Genomic DNA, 10,752 nt, shown 5'->3' on the forward strand with positions numbered 1-10,752 from the left:
TACAAGCTTGGCTTGCAGACTTCATCTTTTCTGGGCTTAAAACAGCCTGAGATTAAGCTATCATGCTTGCATGCTTGCCAGGTCTGAGACCACTTATTGCCTGAAGCTTTTGGATCCCCAGGCACATAGGTAAGGGCTGCTTGAATCGACCATCTTAGACTTGGTAAATTTTGCATGGAAACACAGCTTCAATAGAATCTATTCTTTGATGAGAATTCAGGTTTTTTCCCAGGAAGTTGAAGGATAGGCTGCATACAAATGATACATAGTTTGGCATCTCAGTAAAAATGTCACTAGTGAAGAGAGCTAACTTTCTTCCTACTGAGAGCTAAATTTGTGCAGAGAACAGGTGTAGCTGTGTATCAGAAAGGTGCAATGTGATATCTTTTACCGATTATACTTCTGCACTCTGCACTGGGGTAGGATAAAGAAAGGAATGAAAATCAAGATGTGTTGGAGAGCAATAGTATTAATTCTTGGCCATCCTACTTTTACATTGCATAACATTGAATGCAACAGATACGAAGCAGTTTTCAGTAATCAAACTAAGGCTCAGGACAGGGATTTTTCAAAGGAATTGAAGACAATTTAAATACTATTGAGCCTTTACTACTTTACTGTTCTGAAAATATCAAATTCAACCACTACTGAAGAGCATCAGACTGCCTCTCTCTGTGGAAAGCTTCTCTTCCTGTCTATGGAGATCCACAGTGAAGGCAGATTAATCTTAAATGTATATCTTGCTTGATGTAGGTATGCTGAGACTTAGTGGTTGGAAAAAGGATGGCTTCTGTCAGTCATCTTCAGTGCAGGTCCTCCAAATCTGCGAACATCTGTGCAAAACTGAAAATGACTGAACAATGTTTGGTAGGTACACAAGTGGCCAAAGGGAGCTTTTTATAATTTAGTGTGCAATTTCCTCAATATGCTAGATTTCTTCTTCTGGAGCTGTAGTTGTTCAGCTTAACTGTTCTCTTTCTGCTAATGACTTAGAGTGTTAAAATGTGTTTTTTTAGAAAATTCAGATACTTGTGTTTTGCACAATTTAGGGAGTTCAGATTGATTCTTTTTAATTTGTTTTATTTTTCCTAATTAGAATTTTATGGTGCAGGGGATTATTTATAAATAGTTTTCAATATTAGTCTTTTATCCTCTGTTTAATTTATTTATTGAGACTCACAGTAAAAACTGCATGTCTTCTTGTCCATCTTCATTTCTATTATTGCAATCTCTCTTCAAGAGAATTGGTGACCTGCATTATTTTTTCAACATCATGTAGTAAGTAATGGTACATGTCTGAAACTCATCACAACAGCAAATAACATGGTGCATAGTGCATCATCCTTTCCAAACTGCCATAGCAAGGAGGCCTGGCAGTACATCCATTATCTCTGTAATTTCTTGCAAAAAGCTTGATTTTTCTGCTCTTTGATGTTTTTAGGCAGCAACAGAAAAAGAGCTGAGGTAGCTACATGGGGCTGTGAGCCTTTGGGAGAATGTTGTTTTATTTTAGTCAGAGGTGCAACCCACACTAAATTGCTTGTGGCTTTATCTCCATATTTGCTCCTCTGCCCTTACCCTTTTAATTTTCTCATAACTGGAGAATACATTTAAAAACCTGGCATCCTAGTTACTAATTTTGTACTGTGCAGGATTTTTTTCGTTGTTTTGCATTCCTTTCACCATGACAACTATGCCCTTATTGAATGTTCATTTTGTTCTCCTTTTGAGCAGAAGATACATGGACTATTTCTTTGTGCAAAGTTCTTGAATTATTAAAAATAAGGACCAGATCCCTAAAAATATGTAAATGTTTTGCTATCATCCATCCTTAAAATGGATGATAGACAGCAAAGAGTTTGTGTCCACAAATTTCTGTGATGTGAGATTGTGAGACTCAGAAAAATTCCACGCAGTAGGAGCTGCCCATGTGTGCACACTTATCACTGGAAAAACCCATAAATTATCTCATATGTGTTGAGCACATGGGATGTCACTGTGGAATAGCTGACAGTATAAAATCACATTCTTCCATACTTTGCAGCAGCTTTGATGTGTCTGTGACCTGTACTCAGTTACATTTTGCAAAGAGCTGGAGAATATCTGGGAATGAGCAGAGGGATGCAGCCAATACCTCCTTAAATACATGTGTAGCCTCATAACTTTAGCAGACTCTTTAGCAGAAAAAATGGTGAAAAAATCACAGCAAAGCCCCACTGCTTGTGGTCTTTTAATATCCAGCTGTCAAAACAGCAGTACCAGTAGCCTGTGAGTTGCCCACTGCTGTAGGGATGAACATTTCCCCTCTCTGCTAAACCAGTTAATATTAAGTCTGAATTTATACCTGTTATATTATCCTACCAATAAACAAAACCAAAACATTTTTCTATCAGGTATAATTTCATTTCTGTTAAAGTGTGAGCTACATCCAGGCTCTCTTAACTACCATACAGTCAATTGCAGATTTATTTTGACAGTGAAATAACTGACACTTATGAGTCTAATTTAATTTCATCTCTTTGCCTCTGGAATTCTAGTATCCAAAAGCAAACCAAGTGATTTACTTGTATTTGTTGCTCAGAAGTCTGTGTCTGGCTCTACTGCATCTTATTTTTTAAACAATGTATTAATAAAGTTTTGTTCAGACACAACTCCCTGTTTCTCCACAGCTATCTGTGAAAATCTGTATTTTTAGTTTGCAAGAAGTGTGTTAACTACAAATTTGTCCAAATCCTATTGAATGTAGTGCATTGCACAGTGTACCATGAAGCCTGTTGACAGTTATGAGCTGCATGGACTGCAGATCTATTGTGACTTCACTGCAAGAAGACTGTAACTGCTACTTACATTTCAGAAGAGAACAGAATCTCCTATCTTTGGGATCTCCTGTTGAAACAGAGGAATTACTTCTGTTCTGCCAAAAAATAACATCTTTCCTGAAAAAAAAAATATTTGAGACCTTGCCTTGTCAATGGAGGACAGCACACTTGTATGAGCTCATATGTTTAATATGCATGAAATTAGTGTGTTTTTGCAGAATGGACAACAATTAATGGTTTTTAAAGAAACTGTATACAAATTGAGACTAGAAGAAATTCTTGAAGAAAAGCAAAAACATACAGTTTACCACAAAATGAGATCAACCACCTCCTCCCTCGGGCTGAGTTTCAGCAATTTAAACTCCTTCAAACTCAACAGCTAAACTGGAGTAATTGTGTAGATGATTTGGCTTGGGCTGAGGACAAATTTCATCCTTAGGGAAAGTGTAGGGAATATTTTGGTGGTAGAAAAGGTAGGAACTACAAAAACTAAGAAAGAGCAATTCAGTCTTACTGGAAATACTGTTGATCTAAGACAAGATGTTACATTTTTAGTTAAGTGCTGGAATAGATCTTTATCCAGTGATCCAGTTACCACACCAGTCATCCTGACTCCTGGAGTCCCTTTCCTTGAGAAGACTGTAGTGTTACAAGTTCATAGAGGAGGTTTAAATAAGAGGATGACAAGATGGGCACTTTCCCACCACATTGTGGAACATAATTTACTTGGGCAGTTTTGTAGCTAGGAGAGAACTGAAATAAAAGAATTAGGTCTTCTATGTAGGTCCTATATTAAAGGTGTATTGTATCTTACCAGTTTTACAGGACAAAATAGAATCAGCACAAAATATTCTTTCCAATTTCATTCTTTATATTTTACTAGCGTTATAGTTGGAGCATCAGCACCTGGGAATCTGATCTTCACAGTTCTGTTACTCCTCCAGAATAAGGCTGGTATGGCTGCTTAGCAGGGGTTCCAGAGAGCATTCTCAATCTGGAGAAATACCAGGGTTTTGTTTTACCTGTCCTTTTAAAATCTTGCCACTCTGAAAGTCCTCTAAAACAGCAAGTAAATGGGAGAAAAAAATTGTCAAAATGCATACTTGTTTTCCTTTGATTTTGCTCTAGCCATTTTTTTTTTGGAGTAAAGGTCTGCATGAGTGCTCAGGATTTTTAAATTTTAATGGTACCTTCCTTAGGAATATTAAGTGCTAGTACTTAGTAGAGTTTCTTAATTGGCATTAATGTAACAGGATTTTAATAGTTTATCCTAAGGAGTCTTGAGCTAAATTAAATTTGAGTTCACATTTTGATAATGTAAATGTACAGAATATAAATTTTGTGGGAAGGTTATAACTATCCCCAACCAGAGCTGCCCAGTTTATCACTTTGCCCTCCTATCCCAAACAGCCCACACCTTTTCCCTGCTTTGCATTGAGGCATGCAAAGGGTAAAACGCTGAAGGAAAAATGTATAGTGCTGTTTTAAAAGTCTTTAATTTGAAGATCTAAAATGCCTGTCTGTCACTGAATAGTTACAGCTTCATGTCTCTGCAGGCTGAGGGCTTTAGTTACGTTCTCTGCTTTGTTCCCCATAATTTCATAAGTGGAACTTCAATTGAATTTTCTGGATTTACAGTGCTTGTCTTAGGGAGGTTATTTGAACCCCATAGCTGTGGCTGTTTGTGTTGGGGTAACACATACCCAGCTCTGCCTTGCAAACAGCCCTGTGGTGCAGAGTCACCTTTGTCATGGGACGCAAACCAAACCAACAGGCAGTCAGCCACATGTGAAAAAATATATTTCTCCCCACTTCAGAGGAAAAGAAAAGAGAGTGACTCTAATGTGGACCTGCTGGATCCCAGCCCAGTGCCTTTATACCATAACCTCTGTATTGCTCTTCCTTTGTCTTATTAATTATTTATTTTATTAATTTCATTAGCGTGATAACTGCTCTCATTCTGACTGATATAACATGAAAAAATGTAGTTTGAAAATACCTTCCAGGGCTGTTGTGGTGGCCCAGATAGGGCTGTGTCAGAGACCCCAATTCATTTCACAGCCTTTCAGTCCTCTGGATGCCACGTTTACTAACTAGACTCCCACAGGTTTCTCCACAGCAGGCAGAAGGGTAGATGAGCAAGAAGCAGAGTCAGTACTTCAGCAAGTGTTGGATGCTTGATAGACTTTCATCAGGAAATGCTTCTGGTGCAGTAACTTCCTAAGGCTTCCTTAATCAGCACCTAGGCTTGCAACCTTCGCTATGCAAGGATGCTCTCTCAGCAGCAGGACAAAAACAGGTCTCCCTCTCATCTTACTACAAAGGAAGCTGTGAGTCTCTTGGGCAATGTGACCTCAGAGCAAAGAGCTCCCATTGTCATCTGTGAGTTTTGGATTAAAAGGTTCTTATACTCAATTTAGGGGAAATAATATTTGAATCTTGAAAGCATGGGTGTTCAGCAAGTAAAATTCAAAATGCCTCGACTAGCTACTGTCAAACACCCAACTCTTCCTGGATAAACAACAGGCTACAAATATGTCACAAAAAAAATGGAAAATAATGTTAAATTATAAATATATTTGAGAAAATTGTACCTCACTGGCTAGCAATTCATTTTAAAAGAGGAGTTGAAATTGATCAAATGAATTGTTTGTTACTAATTATTTGCCTAATGCTAGCTGTGATGTGAGACCTTGAGGGTGGGAATAAATTATCTTAATGAGGGATTAGGTTAAGGCATGTTATAAATTCTCATTTCAAGAGCTAACCCCACTATTAATATATTTGCCTATAACTGTGAATCTTCTTTAATAGCTGCCTGTCTTTTTCTGCACTGCATGAAATGTTCCTCTGTTTTTAAATCCATGCTCTGAAGAGGAAGTCTTGGCCTCCCTGATTTTATCTTCATTAGAAACCATTCAGAAATATCAGCAAGGAAAGAACAGTAATGTAGAATGTAAGTTATATTTCATTATAGAGAGAGAAGTGTTCACATCCCAAGGATGAAGTACCAGATACCTTTTATCAGGAGCTGAACACATCCCTGCTTTCAGAAGACCTGTTGTGTAGAGCATGAAACCTTACAGAGAGTTTTCCAAGTGAAATGAGGATGGAGAAATGCAGAGAAACTGTTTATAGAACCTTGAAGGGAAAAGAGGAACAAGGAGGCATGTACTCCTTCCTGGTGAGAGTCAATAGCTGCCTCTCATGATCCAAATGCTGTACAGGCTCATCATGGTTTGCCTCAGACAATCTAAGTAGCAAGGATTTGGGGGATGCTGTTCGTCTCACTGGAAACTGAGCTGGGCCCTCTCTACTTTCAGAAAGACTATTTTCCAAGCACTGCCAAGCCCCTTGCTATTGAAATTCAGAACAGCAGCAAACTTCCCAGTATTCATTATTCTATTCAGTCTCAATTCAGAAGCAGCACTTGTGTGTTTGGTTTGTGCAGGAAAGATTCATCACATTCTTGGGTCAGCTACCTCGTCAGCTCCACAAACACAAACACACGGACACACAGAGAGGGGAGAAAAAATGAGCTTCATATGCTTCATTCATGTCAGAACTCAACAACTTTAAGAGTGCAAATATTCTGCAGTCACTCATGAAAAGAAATTTTTAATATTAAATATCTAACAATTAATGGGCTGGTAGCTGCAGTTGTCTTCAGGGCATAATATCTAATTTCCTTGCAATGTTTCATATCCTTACTTTTCATGCTGCAACAGTCTATCATTAAAACCAAATGCAGGTTTCTATCACTTTTATTTATTTTTCAAATCAACTTATAAATCAGTGCCAGACCTTGTTACAGATGAGTTCCAATAAATTATCAGCTGTGGACAAATTCTGAATGTTAAACATTCTCTGTTTTTTCCTTTTTTTTTTTTTCCACCCCCACATACTATGCTCCTATGTCACCCTTTGAGACTGGAGCTCATGCAGGAGCTTTTGGAGGGGTTTCGCCCTCTTTAATAAGATGGAAACCTGGCTACATTTTTAAATAACTACATTTTTAAATAATGTAAAAATGTAAAAATGTTTGTTTCTCAAGTTAAAAACTACCTAGGGAAACTGTTTCACACAACCTGCAACAAAATTTACATCTCTGGACTTCAGTAAAATAGACATCATTTCTTCTACTTCTAGCTGACAGGCAATTCCCAGGGCAACTTGTAACCCTAATCTAACTCACATTAATACTTTTACCAAAATGCTGTGTTGCTCTTCAGAAGAAGGTCAAAAATGCTATCATGTGCTGATGCTTAACTTTTCCTTGGCTGGTTTGTCACTTCTAAATTGGATTGTTGCAATTAGCAGTGTATTGCTGGTTTTGATATGACTCTATCAGTTAAGTAAATTTTATTGCTAGTTTTACCAGTAGGTTGAGATATATCAAATGGCCTGAATTGGCACAGCCTTGCATGGTTGATGGGAAGCTCTGAATATAGTAATTAGCAAAATAACCTCTAAAAACATTCTAGGTTAAATTAGCCTGAATGAACTCTGTAAGATGTGAACATATATGGAAGATGCACCCAAATAATTTCATTTACAGAAGGCCCTCTCCAAATGTTGTGTTTTCTCACAGTTTCCCTATTTTAGGTCTCCTCCGTTCTGCTTGTTTTCGTCTTTTTTCTTTTAAATCATTATGCTTCTTTCTTTCTTTCACATCTTTTGGGTTTTCAAAATGTTCCCTTTATTGTTAGACAACATGGATTTCAATTCCCACAGACAGAGTATGATTTAGTTGATTTTATCTCTTTGAATTCAAGTAAACCTCGACCCATTCCAACCTTAAAAGGAATCAAATGGAAATTACCCGGTGTTTTCTTTTTTTATTTTTTTATTTTTTTATAAAACCCCCTGTTATTAGACTCTACTGTTACTTTACCAAGTGGTATTTCTGGTCATTGTCTAATATTTACCTTGCTGGGTAAATTAGGTCATTTGATATATTGTTGAGTGACAGACAACATTAATCCTTAGCATAAAATAGGAAATCCTTGAAGAAAAACAGGAAGAATTTCTACACAATGTGGCTAGACCATGGCATGGATGAGAGCCACAAGTGCAGATTATGCAGCAGTTTTAGACATTTTCCATCTGAATTTAAAAAAAAAAAGAATTGTAATTATAAAGTGCCAACTTTTGGCTTCATCTGAATGCAGCGAGAAAATCCTTGGTGTGCATTTGAGGTCTCTTCTGATTCCTGCCTAATGAATCATTTGTAGTCTTTTTTATGCATCTCTTCCCAGGTACCTGCCATTATTTCAGTAAAGCAATTACTTTTTTCCCCTGAATTCTTCATTTAAATAAATATCCTTGTAATCGGCCAGATGAAACTGCCTTATTCCTATGGCAAAGTAATTATATGTATGACTGGTTGTTTCTCCTTGTCCCTCAGATTAAATGCTCTTCAGGGCAAAGATGCTGCTGGTTTCATGGTCTGCTCTGCATCCACTGTAAGCACACAGCAAGTGCACAGATACAGAGCTGAGCCACATAATCTCCTTCTGATTAAAGATGTAATTTTGCTGCTAAACAGAAGCACCTGCTTTGTTTGGTTTATCAGTCCCTGTGAAAGACCAACAAGGAAAATCAAGGATGTCTTGAGTTGCAAAACATGCAAATTTGGGGACAGAGCAAAACTTGGACTTTGCTGCGCTGCCCTACTAAATTTCAGTCAGCCCATTTACACTGTTCGTGTGATACAAAAAGCTGTCTAGAGCAAGTACTGAGCTGGGAATGTGCAATTCACAGCTTTCCTGGGAAGGTGTATTTTTAAATCTGGACCCAGTGAGGAAGAGAAATTGATTTGATCCTTCCACTTAATTCTATGTATGTGACAAAGAAATTGGGGTAAGAAGCAGAGATAACCATTTCCATTCTGTGTAGTGAGTCTTTTGAGTTTATTTCAAAAGCATTTAATATTGCTGAGAGGAGTGCACTTATATATTCATTTAAATACAGGGGATAAGCTACAGGAGAAATGTAACCACAAAATGGGGACAAATTTGTGCCTATAGAAGGATTCAGGTTCCTGGGTCAGTATGAAGAAAAGTTCCACAGACTTTTGTCACTCCTGCACTCAGGTGATGCCACTGAAGCCACACAGGACTTGGACCTCTCAGCAGTGGTTCTGCCTGTCAGCCAAATGTCTTTGCAGCATAACCCAGTCCTATGAGTAAAACAGATCTATTATAGACCTATGGTTCTATTAGTCTATCCCAGACATGTTGCACCTTAAGCACAACACAGACAGATCAGTTGTACATCCAGAAAATAACCAGATTCCATTAGCTGTGATGCTGAATTGCCTCCAGTTTGAATCCCAGATCCTTTCAACAAGAAGTTTAAATTCATACTGAGGTGCCTAGACTTAAACTGAGATCTAGCTGTGCGTGCTCAGTGTCACTGAAGAGCAGGGCAGTTTTATGTGTTTATACAGAAGCTGATTTCAGGAACCCAGACTGAAAATTAATAACTGATATGGATACTTTATTTATGAGAAATTTCTTTCTCCATCTTTTAAACTCCCTGTGTTCTTTGCACTGTATAGATGAAGTTGCCTTATAGTCTGACTTCAGGGAAATATGAATTGGGACTACAACTTCTATCCTCAGCTTTCCCATTGACCTCCCTTGGAGTACAGGGCAAATCTCACTCTTTTCCCATCTACATTGTCTCAGATCCCACAACAGATTGTTGGGAATGCAATGTACCAGAATTGCTGTCAGGCCTAATTAATTTTCAGGATGCTTAGAGTTGTTTGAATGAAAGGTGCTATAGAAGGGGGATAAAAAGTACCAACTTTATTATCATTGCTGTTGTTATTTCACAGGAGCCCTGTCCATTGTTCTCAGGAGCAACCTATGCCTGGTGGAGGACTGCCTTCCAATCTTTCTAGACATGAGCTCTATTAACATACAAACGAACAGGTCACACTATTCTTGAAGCAGAACTCTTTAGCATGTTAATGACATTCACACTGGTGGCCCCTCAGTGCTCTGGAGAAATACAGGTTTTGCTTAGTGCTTAATAAAATAAGGCAGTCATAAAATATGTCACTTGGGGCCACTGAATATTGTCACAAGAGATAAAACGGAAGAGGAAAATGACATGGATTTATCTTTTCTTGGGTGCCAAGTGTAGCTTCCACTTGTGCTGGAACCTCCTTGTTACAGTAGCATTTATTCATGGCTCCCTGGCAGAGGCATGTACGAGGCTAAATTTTCAAGTAAAGGCTCAAAAAAGAAAGGTTTAACTTCTGTTTCTGGGCACCTGAAATGATAACCTTTATCTGTGGCTTAGAAAAGAGACCATTGTAAATATGGGCTAATGTGGTGATGGTCACTGGAAGCCATGGGATGGATCCACAGCGATCATATCCTGCCCTAAGGCCACCAGAGGACTACAACTGATGTCATCCAAGGCCTGGTCTCACAGCTTTGGCTATCTAATTTGGTCCTCCTGTGCAGGATGAGCATTTCTGAACATGTGGTCCTGCATATAAACAGGTGAGATCTTTTTACATTTATGGCCACAGTAATATGCAGTATTTCACAGCTTCAGGTATATTTTAGATGTGACAAGACATGGGAAAAACTTCTGCTTCTCATTTCTTACAACGCACAATTTATGGAACACTTTTTTGGATCAGAGATTCTACATGTCACCTACATGAGCTGTGGATGAGAGAAAAAAAATATTTGCTTGAAGGGCTTCATCCATAGCCCAAAGTGAGCAGAAATCACTCTCCTTGATTTTCTTGGGCTTTGTATCAATCCCTCAGTTAGGAATTACATTTCATTGTTGAAAAAATTGTTTGGTGGAAAGATATGTATGCATGCCTTTAAAAACATCTTCTGTTAAAACATACTAGATTAATTTTTCTCTGTCATTTTTAGTTGAGAAGCAAACAGCTTCAACA

The sequence above is a fragment of the Ammospiza nelsoni genome, chromosome 1, assembly GCF_027579445.1.
Source record: "Ammospiza nelsoni isolate bAmmNel1 chromosome 1, bAmmNel1.pri, whole genome shotgun sequence".
In the NCBI taxonomy this organism is placed as follows: Eukaryota; Metazoa; Chordata; class Aves; order Passeriformes; family Passerellidae; genus Ammospiza; species Ammospiza nelsoni.